Consider the following 19271-nt stretch of genomic DNA (forward strand, 5'->3'; position numbering starts at 1 on the left):
AACACAAGTAGGAGCAGAACCAGGCTACACGGCCCCTGGGCCCACTCCACTACCCACAGGGCCATGACCATTCCGAACCTAGACTCATGTCCAATTTCCTGCCCGCTCCCCGTAACCCTTAATTCCCTTTACTTCTAGGAAACTATCTATTTCTGTTTTAAATTTATTTAATGATGTAGCTTCCACAGCTTTCTGGGGCAGCAAATTCCACAAACCTACCACCCTCTGAGTGAAGAAGTTTCTCCTCATCTCAGTTTTGAAAGAGCAGCCCCTTATTCTCAGATTATGCCCCCTAGTTCTAGTTTCACCCATCATTGGGAACATCCTCACCGCATCCACCCGATCAAGCCCCTTCACAATCTTATATGTTTCAATAAGATCGCCTCTCATTCTTCTGAACTCCAATGAGTAGAGTCCCAATCTACTCAACCTCTCCTCATATGACCACCCCCTCATCCCCGGGATTAACCGAGTGAACCTTCTTTGTACTGACTCGAGAGCAAGTATGTCTTTTCTTAAGTATGGACACCAAAACTGTATGCAGTATTCCAGGTGTGGTCTCACCAAAACCTTGTACAACTGCAGCAATACCTCCCTGTTTTTATATTCTATCCCCCTAGCAATAAAAGCCAACATTCCATTGGCCTTCTTGATCACTTGCTGCACCTGCATACTAACTTTTTGAGTTTCGTGCACCAGGACCCCCAGATCCCTTTGTACTACAGTACTTTCCAGTTTCTTGCCATTAAGATAATAACTTGCTCTATGATTTTTCCTGCCAAAGTGCATAACCTCACACTTTCCAGTATTGTATTCCATCTGCCAAATCTCTGCCCACTTACTTAGCCTGTCTATGTCCCTTTGCAGGTTTTTTATGTCCTCCTCACTCACTACTTTCCGTCCCATCTTTGTATCATCTGCAAACTTTGATATGTTACACTCGGTCCCCTCCTCCAAATCGTTAATATAGATTGTAAAGAGTTGGGGACCCAGCAGTGACCCCTGCGGAACACCACTAGTTACTGGTTGCCAGTCTGAGAATGAACCATTTATCCCAACTCTCTGCTTTCTGTTAGAGAGCCAATCCTCCACCCACGCCAGAATATTACCCCCAATCCCGTGATTTTTTATCTTGAACAATAATCTTTTGTGTGGCACCTTGTCAAATGCCTTTTGGAAGTCTAAATACACTACGTCCACTGGTTCCCCTTTATCCACCCTGTATGTTACTTCCTCAAAGAACTCAAGCAAATTTGTCAAACATGACTTCCCCTTCATGAAACCATGCTCAGTTTGTCCTATTAAATTATGTTTATCCAAATGTCCCGTTACTGTCTCCTTAATAATGGACTCTAACATTTTACCAACCACAGATGTTAGGCTAACAGGTCTATAGTTTCCAGCCTTCTGCCTACTACCCTTTTTAAATAAGGGTGTTACATTAGCAGTTTTCCAATCTGCCGGGACCTTTGCTGAGTCCAGGGAGTTTTGGAAAATTATTACCAATGCATCCACAATCCCTAACGCCACTTCCCTCAAGACCCTAGGATGCAAGCCATCAGGTCCAGGGGATTTATCCGCCTTGAGTCCCATTATTTTACCAAGTACCACTTCCTTAGTGATTTTAATCGTATTTAGCTCCTCCCCCACTAGAGCCCCCTGTTTGCCCAGTGTTGGGATATTCCTAGTGTCCTCTACCATAAAGACTGATACAAAATAATTGTTCAGTGTTTTTGCCATCTCCATGTTTCCCACCATTAATTTCCCGGTCTCATCCTCTAAGGGACCAACATTTACTTTAGCCACCCTTCTTCTTTTTATATAAATATAGAAACTTTTGCTATCTGTTTTTATATTTTTTGCTCATTTACTTTCATAATCTATCTTCCCTTTGTTAATCAATCTTTTAGTTATTTTTTGCTGTCTTTTAAAGACTTCCCAATCTTCTATCCTCCCACTAGATTTGGCTACCTTATATGCCCTTGTTTTTAGTCGGATACTATCCTTAATTACTTTACTTAGCCACGGATGGCTATCTTTTCTTTTACACCCTTTTTTCCTCAGTGGAATATATATTTTTTGGAAGTTGTAAAATAACTCCTTAAATGTACACCACTGATCATGTACCGTCTTACCCTTTAATCTATTTTCCCAGTCCACTCTAATCAATTCCGCTCTCATACTTTCATAGTCTCCTTTATTCAAGCTTTATTTATTTGACCTTCTCAGCCACCTGCATCCACACTGCCTTGGTCTGAGTGGGAGGCCTCTTCCTCTCTGATGAAGGGAAGAGCACCTCCCTGTTAGCCCTAGCCCCATCGACTAATGCCTGCAGTGCCACCTCGTCAAAGTGAGGAGCTGATCTTGCTCTCCCGCTTATCATTTTTCCTGCAGCTCCCTCATACTGCACAGTCAAGAAGCTTGGCAGTCTGCAGAAGAAGCAAGGCTTGCTGTGGACCTTAACTGCAGCAGCAATGATGACATCATCAGAGGGGACTTTCAGTCATGAAAAACCCATTTGCAAAGGCTTCCCACTGTTAGATCCATGTGTTAATGGAGACACGGAATGCAGGAGTTGATTTAACAAGTGTTTACTGAACAAAGTCTGGAGGTGAACTAACAACACAAGACGCTACACAGGCTTACATACCCGAGTGGTCACTACTGGTACTACAATATACAGGGGCTTCAAAAACATAGTTCCTCTTAAAGGTACATACACTACAATTCCTCCCTTTTTAGATAAATAGTACATAACATTTTAAGTAATCATTAAATAACATTTTTACAAGAACAATAATATACACATTTGCTGAAGTTAATCAATTACAAATTCAATCTCTCTGGAGGCTTCCTGACTCGGTCCGGATAACGCCTCGGTGGTGTAGTAGGTTCTTTTGGCAAGGTCGATTCGGCTTCAATGCTAGTGTCGGGTTCATCTGGTTCCAGTATCACCGGATTGGAGGTAGATACTATGGGTATCTCTGCTTCATCACTAGGCATATAGAGTTGTGGTGTAGGTTGTCCTTTTTCGGATGACTCTATGATCTGGTCAGCATGGTGCCTTATTATGCTTTCTCCAATGTCCACGGTATACATCAGCGGTCCTAGTCGTGTGCAAATAGTTCCAGGCTGCCATTTCTCGGTACGGTAGTCCCGGGCCAAAACTGGTTGACCTATCTGGAAGGTTCTAGTTGGCCTTTCATTCATGCTTTGAAATTGCCGGTTCTCTACGTCCCTTCTGACGTTTGGCTTGACCAAATCCAGCCGGCATCTTAGTCTTCTATTGAAAACATCATGGCGGGGGTTTGGTTTGTAACCACGTGTTGCATTCCTGTACGCAAACAAGAAGTTATCTACCTTATGTTGTAGATTTATGTCTTCATTACCCATGGCCTTTATGGCCTTCTTGAAGGTCTGGACAAACCTTTCAGCCAATCCATTGGTGGCGGGATGGTATGGGGCGGACGTGTAGTGCTTAACCCCATTGTTTTTTAAGAACTTCCTGAATTCTTCGGATACAAATTGCGGTCCATTATCAGAACAGATCTGTTCAGGCAGCCCATTCCTGACGAATATGGTCCTCAATACTGTGATGGTTTTTTCCGTGGTGGTGGAGGACATCTTTATTACCTCCGGCCACGTGGAGTGTGCATCCACCGCGATTAAGAACATTGAGTCCATAAATGGACAAGCAAAGTCGATATGTACCGTTTGCCATGGAGATGAGGGCCACTCCCATGGATGTAGAGGGGCTTGTGGTGGGGCGTTTTGGACCTTCTGGCATCCTAGACAGCTCTTGGTCATTTCTTCGATGTCTCCATCGATACCTGGCCACCACACAAACGCTCTGGCTAAGTTCTTCATTTTCACTCCACCCAGATGCCCCTCATGAAGCTCCTTTAGCACTCTATCCTTGAGTTTGGGTGGAATCACCACTCTGGATCCACACATCAAGGTTCCTCGGCACACTGACAGCTGTTCTCTTCTTTGCGAGAATGCTGGCAACAGTGGTTCGCCATGTGCTGGCCATCCCTTCACCGTTAAATCGTAGACTCGTGAGAGAGTCGGGTCATTTCGCGTTTCCTTTTCAATGTTAGAATTTGTCACCGGTAGACATTCCACTATGGTCGAGTGGAATATCTCCACTGGGTCCACTGTAGGCGCCTCTTCCACCGTTGGCAACGGTAGGCACGATAACCCGTCAGCATTCCCATGCTGTTTTGTTCCTTTGTACTCTATGTCATATTGGTGTGCCCCTAGGAAAAGGGACCACCTCTGTAGCCTTTGCGCTGTCATAATGGGAACGCCCTTTTTAGGGTTGAATATGGAGACGAGGGGTTGATGGTCAGTCAACAAGGTAAACTTTTGTCCGTGTAGGTAATGGTTGAATTTCTTCACCCCCCACACCAGGCTGAGTGCCTCCCTGTCAATCTGGGCATAGTTACGCTCAGCTGAGTTCAATGAGCGTGACGCAAAAGCTATCGGCCGCTCCGAGCCATCAGGGAATCTATGCGATAATACCGCTCACATGCTGTAACGGGATGCATCGCACGCCAGTCTGATTGGCAGTGATGGGTTGTAATGAGCCAACACTTCCCTGGACATGATCAAGCCTTTGCATTTATGGAAGGCACGTTTACAGTCTTCGCTCCATTTCCAAACTACTCCTGTTTGTAGCAGTGCGTTAAGCGGGTGCAGAACCGTCGACAAGTTTGGTAAAAATTTATGATAGTAATTTACTAATCCCAGGAGCTACCTTAATTGTGAGACATTTTCAGGCGCTGGGGCCTTTACGACCGCTTCAATTTTTTCAGGTGACTTATGCAACCCTTCTTCGTTAATGACATGGCCACAATATGATATTTGTTTCTGGAAAAATTCGCATTTGGGGCAATTTGCTCGTAGGCCCCGTTCTCTCAGCCTCGTGAGCACCTGCTCCAAGTTGGCAAGGTGCTCGTTGTCATTTTCTCCTGTTACAAGGATGTTGTCTATGTAGCATTGAGTCCCCGGAATCCCTTGCAGGACTTGCTCCATAGCTCTTTGCCAGATAGCCGGAGCTGATGCCACTCCAAAAACCAGTCGATTGTACTGGTACAGGCCTTTGTGTGTGTTTATCGTGAGATACTTTTTAGAGTCCTCCTCAACCTCCATCTGTAGATATGCCTGTGCTAAGTCAATTTTGGTGAAACGTTTCCCTCCGGATAGTGAGGCGAAAATATCTTCTATCCTCGGAAGAGGATACTGTACCGTGTGAAGAACCGGGTTTACAGTCACCTTGAAGTCCCCACAGATGCGAACTTTTCTCTGTTCTTCAAATTTATCATTATTCAACGTTTTCTTCATGACCGGGACGATGGTGTTGCCCACTCGCTCCAATCTACCTTGGATAACACGCCTGCTTTTTCCAAATTCTCCAGCTCTGCCTCGACGGCTGGACGAATTGCGTATGGCACCGGCCTTGCCTTAAAAAACTTGGGAATTGCTGCATCTTCCACTTTTATTGAGGCGGTGGCGCCTTTCAGGGTTCCTAGTTCCTGTTGAAACACTTCTTTGGCGTTAGCCAAGATTTCTTTTAATCATCCAGGTATGACGTCATCATCATTTTTTTTCTTACTGGTCACCGTCAGTGCTTGAATGGAGTGCCAGTCTAAACGTATCTTTCTGATCCATTCACGTCCCAACAACGGTGGACCACCATCTTGCAGAACGTATAAATACAACTTCTGTATTTCCTTGCCGTTGTATACAACAGGCACCCTTATTTTCCCTCTGGGGTATACTTTCTGCTCCGTATATGTCTTCAAGACAATGGATGTGTTTTTCAAAGGTATATGCGGAAATAGCCGCTCGTAATCCCGTCGACTCATGACGGTCAGAGCTGATCCTGTATCTAGCTCCATTTTGACTGGGGACCCCGCTATCATGAGGGTAACCCAAATGGTCTGGTAATCTTCTTTGGCAATTACATTATGTAATTTGAGACAGCTTAGTCTCTTGTTTCCAGAGTCGCTATCCCTCTTCTGGTCTTCGGAGCTACTGTCCGTCATCATTTGTATCTTTCTGTACTTTTCCTTATTGACCTTTTTACTGTCAGCGGATTTCTTTCCAGATCTGCATACACGTGCAATGTGTCCCATCTTTCCGCATTGCCTGCATGCTTTGTCCTTGAACCAGCAGTCCTTCTGGTCATGGGTGGATCTGCCGCAGCGATAACATCTCTCGAAACCTCGTGTCATTTCATGGGTGCCGAAGTCCTGTGGCTTTTGCTGTATCTCTGCAGCTCCTCTTGCTGCTGCTTCGTATGATACAGCCACACTGAAAGCCTTGTCCAGTGTCAAATCTTTCTTAGAAAGTAGTCTTTTCTGTGTTCCTTCGCTTAGGAGACCGCAGACGAATTTGTCTCGTAGAGAATCTGCCAGTCCTGCCCCGAATTGGCAGTGCTTTGACAGCTTTCGTAATTCGGTGAGGTAATCAGCGTTACTTTCATTCTTCTGCTGATTCCTCCTGAAGAATTTGAATCGTTCCGCTATCAGCAGCGGTGTTGGGTTTAAGTGCTCCTGTAAGGTATCAACAATCTCCTTAAAATTCTTGTCCATCGGTTTGGCTGGAGTGATCAAGTTTTGTAACAGCCCGTATGTCCTTGCGCCCATCAGATTTAGAAGTACCGATGCCTTTTTATCATCCGCTACTTCATTCGCCTTGCAATATACCTCCACTCTTTCCACATATGTGGTCCAATCTTCTATATCACTATCAAAAGCAGTAATATTGCCAGTCTTCGGCATCTTGAAAATCTAAAATGGCGCTTCCCACGCTTTTCTTTCTTCCCCGCCGAGTTAAGATGGCGCCTCCCTCGCTTTCCCGCTGCTGCCGCTGCTGTTCTCCGCGGTTCCCGTTGCGACCTGCAGCTTTTCGCGGTATTTCTATTTTTTTTTTATATCGCTTCAATAGTTTCTCCGTTACTTGGAGAACCGTTGCCGTCGTGGAGCGGAGCCTCTGGGACGTTCCCCTCCCTCTGCTCGGTCCGAACGCCGACCTGCTTTGCAGCACCGGCCGTGCCCTGAGTGCTCCACCCTCTCTCTCTCTTTGCTTCTGCTTCCCGACTCGCTGCCCGGCCCCGTTGCAGAGCCACCCGATCGAGCTCTAGCCCGCCGCAGCCCAGGAAGGATCAGTGCACTACCTGCCACCAGCCCGTTTAGCTGGGGAAACCACAGACTGGAGACCAAGCCTGGCCCTCGTTTTCGAGTTTCTTCGATTTATTTATTTATTTATTTTTTTCTTGCTTCTGGCTTCGACCTTCGTCTGAGGAATCGATCCCCTTGAGGTGCTGCCAAATTGCAGGTAAGTTCGTTTCTAACTCATCGCTACTGTTAGATCCGTGTGTTAATGGAGACACAGAATGCAGGAGTTGATTTAACAAGTGTTTACTGAACAAAGTCTGGAGGTGAACTAACAACACAAGACGCTACACAGGCTTATATACCCGAGTGGTCACTACTGGTACTACAGTATACAGGGGCTTCAAAAACATAGTTCCTCTTAAAGGTACATACACTACACCCACATGTTGGAAATCAATTGGCCAATTGAGTTAAAATTGCGTCAATCACCCACATCCATTTAGATTTGTGTGGGAAACACAAAATTCGGATAACACGACACCATCCCGCACCTGAGTTAAAATCCCCCCCATAGAGTACAAAAGCAAGGAAGTTATGCTCAACCTTTATAAAACACTGGTTAGACCCCAGCTGGAGTGTTGTGTTCAATTCTGGGCACCACACTTTAGGAAAGGATGTCAAGGCCTTGGAGAGGGTGCAGAAGAGATTTACTAGAATGGTACCCTTGATATCTTCCTGTGCCTCTTTACCCTGGTTTTGCACTAGTTCCTGCTATCTCTTCCTTTGCCTCAGGTTGTCTTTCCTCCTCTAGTTCAGTGCCAGCTGTCATTGGCACAGTGTTGTGATACACTGAACTGGTGCAACGTTATTAATCTCCTCGAGGCCTACGGTTTTTTCCAGATCTTCATAAGTTCCAGTTAAGAGGAGGTCACGTTCCCTTGGGAACGTTGGGCAAAGTCCACAATCTATATTTCCAATTTGACTAAAGCCAGGGAGGGTACAGACTTGTTGAAGCATAAATAGGATATCTGCAGTAATTATAATACTGTCACCAACAACACTCTGGAATCATTCAAGAAACACTTATATGATGTTCTGTGGGAAGAGATGGTAGGTTTCAATGGAATGCTGTGGTAGATGGGCTGGATGGGATCCCTCATCTGTACTTATCTTTGTCAACACTAATTAAGATAAGCAGCTACCTTTTGAAGAGCATTTCACAGATGCCTAGAAGCTGCTGCATCTAGACTTTACCCAATGACGAGAAACTACAGTTGATGGTATGAATGAACCGGTGCTTCATGTGTTCATTGAACTACATTATAACAGCGACTACACTTCAAAAAAAGTACTTCATTGGCTGCAAAGCACTTTGGGACGTCCGGAGGTCATGAAAGGCGCTATAACAACAACAACATTTATATAGCGCCTTTAACATAGCTTCACAGGAGCGATTATCAAACACAATTTGACACTGAGCCACGTAAAGAGATATTCGGGCAGATGACCAAAAGCTTGGTCAAAGAGGTAGGTTTTAAGTAACATCTTAAAGGAGGAGAGACAGGTAGAGAGGCAGAGAGGTTTAGGGAGGGAATTCCAGCGCTTAGGGCCTAGGCAGCTGAAGGCACGGCCGCCAATGGTGGAGCGATTAAAATTGGAAATGCTCAAGAGTCCAGAATTGGAGAAACACAGAGATCTTGAAGGCTTGTAGGGCTGGAGGAGGTTACAGAGATAGGGAGGGGTGAGGCCATAGAGGGATTTGAAAACAAGGATAAGAATTTTAAAACTGAGGTATTGCTGGACCGGGAACCAATGTTGGTCAGCGAGCACAGGGGGCAATGGGTGACCAGGACTTGGTGCGAGTTAGGAGACGGGCAGCAGAGTTTTGGATGAGCTCAAGTTTATGTAGGGTAGAAGATGGGGGGCCGGCCAGGAGAGCATTGGAATAGTCAAGTCTCGAGGTAACAAAGGCATGGAGGAGGGTTTCAGCAGCAGATGAGCTGAGGCAGGGGCAGAGTCTGGCAATGTTACGGAGATGGAAATAGATGGTCTTGGTGATGGAGCGGATGTGTGGTTGGAAGCTTATCTTGGTATCAAATATGACACCAAGGTTGCAAATGGTCTGGTTCAGCCTCAGACAGTTGGCAGGGAGAGGGATGGAGTCAGTAGCTAGGGAACGGAGTTTGTGGCGGAGGACCAAAGACAATGGGATCAATTTTGTGGAACCTGTCGTGAAGAAGGTGGGACTTCCCCTTTCGGGTTTCTGACCCGCCTACTTCGACGTCCGGCCAATCCGTGCGATTTTCCCTTGATTGACCTTGTTGAGCCCGCTGGGCGGGCTCAGCAGGCCAATTAAAGGCCACCCGGCAACAGGTGACATCACAGACTGAAATTTCATCTGTCAAGATTTCTGACAGATGAAATATCAGTGTCTCACAGCTGTTTGAAGCTGTCAAACACTGACAGTCTGATTTCTAAGATGAGTCCTTCTACGCAGACTCATTTAGAAATCTCAGCAGCACTAAAAGCTGCAGGCTGTCACTTTTAACAGATCGCAGCCGTTCAGCTTTCAGTTCCGGTTGACTGATGGGCTCCCGACAGCTACAGGAAGAAAGGCTGTGAAGGTAAGTAAAGGTAAGTACTGTAAAAGTTCATTACACACTTTAGACACACCAAACACACTTACCTTTACACTCATGCACCCATCACTCACCTGAGCGCCGACATCGCGACCCCTCCAACTCCTTCAACCCGACGGCCCACCTGCTCTACCTGGCGTGGTTTGGAGCCATCGGGAAACCCACACGAAACCCCTCAAAATAGGGATTAGGCTAAAAACTGCCTGTTAACAGGTAACAGGCAGTTAATTGGCACTAATCCCTTCCCGCCTGGTTTCGGCGGGTCCCAGTGCGGGGCGGGTACCCACCACCCCTGAAACTTACGTGGGGCGGGTCTTTGGGCGGGATGGTGTCGGGACCCCCAAAGTCAGGATCTTCCCCCCCCACCCCACATGCCTGAAACCCCGCCTGACAACTCCCCAAAAATCTAGCCCCATTAATGGCTTCCGTCTTCCCAATATTTAGTTGGGGGACATTTCTGCTTATTCACTGCCGGATGTCGGATAAGCAGTGTGACAAATCAGAGACAGTGGAGGGGTCAAGAGAGAAGTTGGTGAGGTAGAGTTGGGAGTCGTCAGCGTACATGTGGAACCCGACGTTGTGTTTATGGATGATGTCGCCGAGGGGCAGCATGTAGATGAGAAACAGGAGGGGGCCAAGGATAGATCCTTGGGGACTCCAGAGGTAATGGTGTCGGAGCTGGAAGAGAAGCTGTTGCAGGTGATTCACTAGCTACGACTGGATAGATAGGAATGGGACCAGACGAAAGCAGTCCCACCCAGCTGGACAACAGAGGAGAGGCGTCGAAGGAGGATGGTCTAGTCAACCATATCAAAGGCTGCAGACAGGTCGAGAAGGGTGAGGAAGGATAGTTTACCTTTGTCACAGTCACATAGGATGTCATTTGTGATGTTTCAGCACTGTGGCAGGAATTGAAAGCGGATTGGAAGGATTCAAACATGGAGTTGCGGGAAAGATGGGCACAGATTTGGGAGGCGATAACATGCTCAAGGGCTTTGGAGAGGAAAGGGAGGTCAGTAGTTTGCAAGGACAGAGGGGTCAAGGTTGGGTTTTTTGAGGAGAGGGGTGATGACGGCAGATTTGATGGGGACAGAGACAGTACCTGAGGAGAATGAACCGTTAACAATATCAGTTAATGTGGGGGCCAGGAAGGGAAGTTGGGTGGTCAGCAGTTTGGTGGGAATAGGGTCGAGGGAGCAGGAAGTGGGTCTTGATGTGCCTTCAATAACTCAAAGACAAGGAGTTTAAAGGATTCAACTAAGGCTTTTAATCACTAAGAACATTGCAGCATTACAGGTCTTCCCACATCGGGCGTCTGGTAGGAATGACTCATACAGCTCTTGAGACCTTTATATGGCAAAAGACAGGGGCGTAGCCAATACACACAATAGGAACAAAAGGGGGCGGTTCACACAATACAAGCAGGTAAAACACACAGGTAAAACACATGGGCTGATGAAGGCATATATTTCATCACATTCACCCTTTCTACAGATTTAGTCTGTCCGGGGGTGTGATAGTCCTTCCTGAACGTCGCAACAGTACCTCGGGTTCCGACCGGGGGTCCGTGGTGCCCTCCTGGGCATACCCATGTGCTGGGGGTGTTGCAGGTACTGCTGGGGGTGGTGAGGATACCTCTGGGGATGGTGGAGGTTCTTCTGGGGGTGGTGGTGATGGGTCGTCGTCGTCGCTTCCTGCCGAGGCAAGGTCCTTTATGGACATGGTGTCTTCACGCCCGTCGGCGTGCTTGACGTACGCGTACTGTGGGTTTGCGTGGAGTAGGTGTACTGCCTCCACGAGGGGATCCATTTTGTGGCCCCTCACATGCTTCCGTAACAGGACTGTCCCTGGGGTGGAGAGCCACGAGGGTAGGGATACTCCTGAGGTTGATTTGCGGGGAAAAACAAACATCTTCTCGTGAGGAGTGGCGTTAGTAGCAGTACACAGTGGCGACCTTATCGAGTGGAGTACGTCTGGGAGGACCTCCTGCCAGCGGGAGGTGGGGAGGCCTTTAGACCTTAGTGCTAAGGTGACCGCCTTCCACACTGTCGCGTTCTCCCTCTCCACTTGCCCATTACCCCGGGGGTTATAACTAGTGGTCCGACTCGTGGCTATCCCCTTTGACAGCAGGTATTGGCGCAGTTCATCGCTCATGAATGACGCCCCCCTGTCAGTGTGGATGTAGTTGGGCATGCCGAACGTGCAAAACAGGTTGCCGAGACACTTGATGACTGTGGCACTGGTCATATCTGGGCAGGGGTAGGCGAATGGGAAGCGGGAGTACTCGTCCACAATGTTGAGAAAGTACACATTGCGGTCGGTGGAGGGGAGTGGTCCCTTGAAATCTAAGCTCAGGTGCTCGAATGGCCGTGTAGCTTTGATCAGGTGGGCTCGGTCGGGCCTGAAAAAACGGGGCTTGCATTCCGCACAGGTGCGGCAGTCCCTGGTCATAGACCGGACCTCCTCGATGGAATAGGGCAGGTTACGGGATTTTATAAAGTGGAATAGCCGGGTGACCCCTGGGTGGCAGAGGCCATTGTGGAGGCCCTGTAGCCTGTCCCCCTGGATGCTGGCACACATCCCTCGTGATAGGGCGTCGGGGGATTCGTTGAGGGCCCCCGGCCTATATATTATGTCGTACTCAAACGTGGAGAGTTCGATCCGCCACCTAAGAATTTTGTCGTTCTTGATCTTCCCCCTCTGTTTGTTGTTAAACATGAAGGCTACCGACCGCTGGTCGGTAAGCAGGGTGAAGCGTTTGCCGGCTAGGTAGTGCCTCCAGTGCCGCACTGCCTCCACTATGGCCTGGGCCTCCTTCTCTACCGAGGAGTGCCTGATCTCGGGCCCTTGGAGGGTTCTTGAGAAAAAGGCTACGGGCCGCCCATCCTGGTTGAGGGTGGCTGCTAAAGCGAAGTCGGACGCATCGCTTTCGACCTGGAAAGGGATGTTTTCGTCCACTGCCCGCAGCGCGGCCTTCTCAATGTCGTGTTTAATGCTGTTGAAGGTGGCGTGGGCCTCGGCCGTGAGCGGGAAGGACGTTGATTTCAGGAGGGGACGGGCCTTGTCGGAATAATTGGGGACCCATTGGGCGTAATAGGAGAAGAACCCCAGGCACCTTTTCAGGGCCTTGGGGGTGTTTGGTAGGGGTAGCTCCCGTAGGGGGCGCAATCGGTCGGGGTCCGGACCGATTTCCCCGTTTTCCACCACGCAGCCCAGGATACAGAGGCGCGTGGTGCTAAAGACACACTTATCCTCGTTGTAGGTGAGATTGAGTCTGAGGGCGGTTTTCAGAAATCTCGCGAGGTTCAAGTCGTGGTCTTGCAGGTCGTGGCCGCAGATGGTGACGTTGTCTAGGTATGGGTAGGTGGCTGTTAACTGGTTCTCATCGACCATGCGGTCCATCTCCCGCTGGAAGACCGAGACCCCTTTCGTTACCCCAAAGGGGACTCTGAGGAAGTGGTAGAGACGTCCGTTCGCCTCGAAGGCGGTGTATGGACGGTCCTCCGGCCTAATGGGGAGCTGGTGGTATGCCGATTTTAGGTCGATGGTGGAAAACACCCGGTATTGCGCGATTTGGTTAACCATATCCGCTATGCGGGGCAGAGGGTAGGCGTCTAGCTGGGTGTATAGATTAACCGTCTGGCTATAATCTATCACCATCCACTTCTTTTCGCTACCCTTAACTACTACTACCTGGGCGCACCACGGGCTGGTACTGCATTCGATGATACCCTCCTGCTTGAGTCTTTCTACTTCCGACGCAATGAACCGTCTGTCCTCCCAGCTGTACCGCCTACTCTTGGTCGCGATGGGTCGACAGTTGGGTGCGAGGTTGGCGAACAGAGAGGGCGGCTTGACCTTCAGGGTAGCCAGACCGCACACTGTGAGGGGCGGCTGGGACCCACCGTAGGTAAGCGTGATACTTTGGTGGTGGCACTGGAAGTCCAGACCCAAGATCACGCTCACACAGAGATCTGGCATTATCAATAGTTTAAAATCTCTGTAATCATTGCCTTTTACCGACAACATAACCACGCAGAAACCTGTAATTTTTGAGGTATGAGTCTTATCGGCCATGGCGATTTTGCCCTGTGTGGGGACTATCGTTAGTGAAAGTCGTTTTACCAGGCTAGGATGAATAAAGCTTTCGGTGCTCCGCAGTCAATCAAGCATTTAACCTTGTTCCCGTTTACCTCTATGTCCATCATCGATTTAGACAACGGATGCGGCCTGGACTAATCCACTGTGATCGAGGCCACCAGTGGGTCCTGGAGGTCCGTGTAGTCGGGGCAAGATGGTGGACTCCATGAGGGTGGACAAGATGGCTTCCAAGATGGCCGCTCCCACGGCGCGCACGCGGCGGTGGTGGAGTTGGAGGCGGGGTTCCCTCTGCAGACTTTGCTGAAATGTCCTTTCTTCCCGCATTTAAAACAGGTGGTGCCCTTCGCTGGGCACAGATGCCTGGAGTGTTTGTCCTGGCCGCAGAAGTAGCATTTCGGCCCCGGTGCATCGCGGCAGTAGTGGGGCTCCTGGGTGGAGGCTGGGGCTCCGATGGTGCTGGGCTGGCCTGAGACCTGGGAGGTGAAGATGGCTTCCAAGATGGCGGCCCCCACGGCACGTACGAGGCGGAGTGGGCCGCGTGGCCTGGGGAACAGGATTCAGAGTTCTTCTGGGCCATATCCAGCGATCGCGCTATGTCTATAGCCTGCTTTAAGTCCAGTCCCTCCTTTTCAAACAGTTTCTGCCGAATGTAATTTGAACTGAGGCCCGCAATAAGGGAGTCTCGAATCAGCTCCTCCGTGTACACGATGGCAGACACGGCCTTACAGTTACAGTCTCTGCCCAGTACTTTTAGGCTTAGTATAAAGTCCTCTAGTGACTCACCATGCCGCTGCGTGCGAGTAGTCAGAAGATGCCTGGCGTACACCTCGTTTATTGGCCGCACGTAGTGGGCCTTCAGAATGGTGCAGGCATCCCCGTAGCTGGTGGCATCTTGGATGAGAGGGGAGACCCGATGGCTCACCCAGTTTCGCAGGATTCCCAGTCTCATGTCTCCGGTAGCGGTTGCGGCTGCTATGGTGGTGGATGAGTTTGCAATGAAAAATTCGAAGCATTGGAACCAGTGTCCGAACTGTGTGGCTGCGTCTGAGGCATGGGGGCCCAGATCCAAGTGCTCTGGTTTCAGGAGTCGATCCATCCTGGTGTTTCAGTGATTAAAATTGATGTGCCTTCAATAACTCAAAGACAAGGGCCTAGAAATTCGGTTGGCTTTGCACCCAGTTTTCGCCCAAAGAGGGCTTTTGCGCCACTTGCTAAACTTCCCCCGATATTCAGCGGTGCGGTAATGGCGGCGTTAGCCAGTAGCGCTGCGCCGCCACCGATGACGTCATCGGTGTACGCAGTGCCCCGCTACCGCCCCGCTACCGGCCCGGCCGCCATATTGAGTTGCGGCCGCCTCTTCCGTGGCGGCCGCAAACAGCGACCAGAAAACGGGGCCTACCTGATGCGGTAGTGGGGCGAGTTAAGGCGGATGTGCGGCCGGCCGCTTTTTTGGCGGCCGCCTGCCCGCACCTCCTTCCCCGGCCTCCTCCACCCCCCCCCCGCGGCATTGCCAGCTGTTTTCCGGGAGCCCGGCACTTCTCCGTGGTGCCGGGCTCATTTGCCGGCACTAGCGAGCGGCGATCGCGCTGTTGCAGGCACCTCCCCCTTAAGAGAGGGAGAAAGGCCTGCAGTACCGCAGCCTGCCACTCCGCAGCGGGTGGCACTGCGGCACTTAGTGCGCCGATATTCAGTTTCAGCGCCCCAAGCGGGGGCGCCGAAACCCTTGATTTGCGGCCGGCTTCGACTTGGGGCGCTGAAACTGAATATCCGGCGGGCGCAAGTGGCTCCGCGCGCAGCGGTAATTTCTGGGCGCAAGCGAGCTGGCCACCCCAAAGTCAATTTCTAGCCCAAGGAGTTTAAAGGATTCAACTAAGGCTTTTAATCACTAAGAACATTGCAGCATTACAGGTCTTCCCACATCGGGCGTCTGGTAGGAATGACTCATACAGCTCTTGAGACCTTTATATGGCAAAAGACAGGGGCGTAGCCAATACACACAATAGGAACAAAAGGGGGCGGTTCACACAATACAAGCAGGTAAAACACACAGGTAAAACACATGGGCTGATGAAGGCATATATTTCATCACAGGTCTCATGGACAAGATGAGCTTGGAGAGGGCACGATGGGAGATAGGAGAGAAACTAGAAAAAGATGCGTGTTCAGGGCTAGGGTAGGGAGGGAAAACTTAGGCAAAGCTTGGCCCGATGGGTTAGGGGAAGGGAGGGAAGCGGCAGAGGCAGCTGAATGGATGGTCTTAATCTTTGTGACAAAGAAGTCCATGAGCTCCTCGCACTTGTTTTTGGAGGTGAGGGTGGAGGAGGCTGGGGAGAGGGGTTTAAGAGGTGAGGGTGGAGGAGGCTGGGGAGAGGGGTTTAAGAGGTGAGGGTGGAGGAGGCTGGGGAGAGGGGTTTAAGAAGTGAGGCTGGAGGAGGCTGGGGAGAGGGGTTTAAGAGGTGAGGGTGGAGGAGGCTGGGGAGAGGGGTTTAAGAGGTGAGGGTGGAGGAGGCTGGGGAGAGGGGTTTAAGAGGTGAGGGTGGAGGAGGCTGGGGAGAGGGATTTAAGAGGTGAGGGTGTAGTAGAGATGCAAGTCTTTCCTTTGTATGACATTGCTTTCCTATTTTAGTGAAGGTGTCAACCCGTTTAAAATAAATGAGTTCAAGCCTGAATCAAAATAGCAGACAGAGAAATATCAAGAGATATATGAAGAAATTAGTATTAGTAAAGAAATAGTACTGGAGAAATTAATGGGACTAAAAGCTGACAAATCCACTGAACCTGATGCCCTACATCCTAGGGTTTTAAAAGAGGTGGTTACAGAGATAGTGGATGCATTGGCTTTGATCTTCCAGAATTCCCTAGATTTTAAAATTGTTGCCGCAGATTGGAAGGTAGCAAATGTAACACTGCTATTCAAGAAAGGAGGGAGAGAGAAAACAGGGAACTACAGGCCAGTTAGCCTGACATCAGTAGTAGGGAAAATGCTAGAATCTATTATCAGGAACGTGTTATCAGGGCACTTAGAAAATCATAATATGATTGGGCAGAGTCAACACGGATTTATGAAAGGGAAATTGAGTTTGACAATTCTGTTAGAGTTATTTGAGGTTGTAACGAGCAGCGTACATCCCGTAGTGTATTTGGATTTTCAAAAAACATTCGATAAGGTGCCACACAAGAAGTTATTACACAAAATTAGGGCTCCTGGGATTGGGGGTTATATCTTAGCATGGATTGAGGATTGGTTAACGGACAGAGAACAGAGAGTAGGAATCAATGGGTCATTTTTGGGTTGGCATGTTGTAAAAAGTCGGGTATTGCAAGGATCAGTGCTTGGGCCTCAGCTATTCACAATCTACATCAATGATTTAGATGAGGGGACCGACTGTAATGTACCCAGGTGATGATACAAAGCTAGGTGGGAAAGAAAATTGTGAGGAGGATACAAAGAGGCTGCAAAGGGATATAGAGAGATTAAGTGAGTGGGCAAGAAAGTGGCAGATGGAATATAATGTGGAGAAATGTGAAGTTATCGGCTTTGGCAGGAAAAATAGAAAAGCAGAATATTTTTTAAATGGTGAGAGATTGGGAAATGTTGGTGTTCAGAGGGGCCTGGGTGTCCTTGTACACGAATCACAGAAAATTAACATGCAGGTACAATTGGGAAAGCAAATGGTATGTTAGCCTTTATTGCAAAAGGGATTGGGGTATTGCAGTCAACTGAACTGAATATCAGGCACTGCCTATAACGGGCAGCCGATCCAATACCACCTGTTTTGCGTCACCGCCAGGTTGAATTTCTAGGCCTAGAAGTCTTTCTGCAATTATATAAGGCCCTGGTGAGTCCACACCTGGAGTATTGTGTACAGTTTTTGTCTCTTTACCTAAAGAAGGATATACTTGCCTTAGAGGGAGTGCAACAAAGATTTACTAGACTGATTCCTGGGATGGGGGGATTGTCCTATGAGGAGAGATTGAGTAGACTAGGCCTATATTCTCTAAAGTTTAGAAGAATGAGAGGTGATCTCATTGAAACATAAAATTCTTAAGTGACTTGACAGGGTTAATGCTGAGAAGGTGTTTCCCCTTGCTGGGGAGTCTAGAACTAGGGGTCACAGTCTGAGAATAAGGGGTCGGCCATTTAGGACTGAGATGAGGAGAAATTTCTTCACTCGGAGGGTGGTGAATCTTTGGAATTCTCTACCCCAGAGGGCTGTGGAGGCTCAGTCGTTGAGTATATTCAAGGCTGAGATCGATAGATTTTTGGATACTAAGGGAATCAAGGGATATGGGGATAGTGCGGGAAGGTGGAGTTGAGGTAGAAGATCAGCCATGATCTTATTGAATGGTGGAGCAGGCTCGAAGGAATGAACGGGCTACTCCTGCTCCTATTTCTTATATTCTTATCATGTGAATGTGTTAAGTTTTTTTCCGCTCATATCAAAGAGTTTGGTAGTGCAGTGTTTATGGTACTGGACTAGGAACCCAGAGATCATGTGTTTAAATCCCAAATGACAGGTTATGAAAGTGGAATTCAACAAATCTATTCAATGCTCATGATAGCTACCAGATTGTCGTAAAAATCCAACTGGTTGACTAATGTTCTTCAAGGATGTGAACCTGTCACTCCTACTGAATCCAGCCTACACATGAATCTTTGTCCCACACTGCATGGTGGACTCTTAATGCTCTCTGAAATGGTCTAGAAAAACCCCAGCTATATAAAGAAACACCGTGAAGCACGATAATCAGCTACCAGGTACCAACACCACAAGGGCTGTATTGATTCAGGAAGGCCCACTACCTTCTCAGAGAAAATAAATGTGGCCTTGCTAGTGCCACCCACAATTAATTTAAAAAAAAATCACCAATGGTAATTCCTCAGCTTTAGTCTCCTGAGAAAAGGTCCCACAATCTTTCTCCCTGCTTCAAACCAATGGTAAATCAAGCAAAACTCCAGAATAACTCTTGTTGTACGAGGCCCCTTGGGTCGGAGCAATCATAATATGATCGAATTCTTCATTAAGATGGAGAATGATGTAGTTGACTCAGAGACTAGTGTCCTAAATTTAAATAAAGGAAACTACGATGGTCTGAGGAGCGAGTTGGGTAGGATTGATTGGGGAATGTCACTCAAAGGGTTGACAGTGGATAGGCAATGGCAAACATTCAAAGACCGAATGGATGAACTACAGAATTTGTTCATCCCAGTTTGGCATAAAAATAAAACAGAAAAGGTGACTCAACCGTGGCTAACAAGGGAAATTACGGATAGCATAAGATCCAAGGAGAGGACATATAAATTGGCCAGAAAAAGCAATAATCCTGAGGATTGGGAGCAGTTTAGGATTCAACAAAGGAGGACAAAGGGATTAATTAAGAAGGGGAAAATAGAATATGAGAGTAA

This window comes from Somniosus microcephalus, unplaced genomic scaffold (genome assembly GCF_052327205.1).
Source record: "Somniosus microcephalus isolate GS21.2 unplaced genomic scaffold, FLI_Smic_1.0 unresolved_chr1, whole genome shotgun sequence".
Classification (NCBI taxonomy): domain Eukaryota; kingdom Metazoa; phylum Chordata; class Chondrichthyes; order Squaliformes; family Somniosidae; genus Somniosus; species Somniosus microcephalus.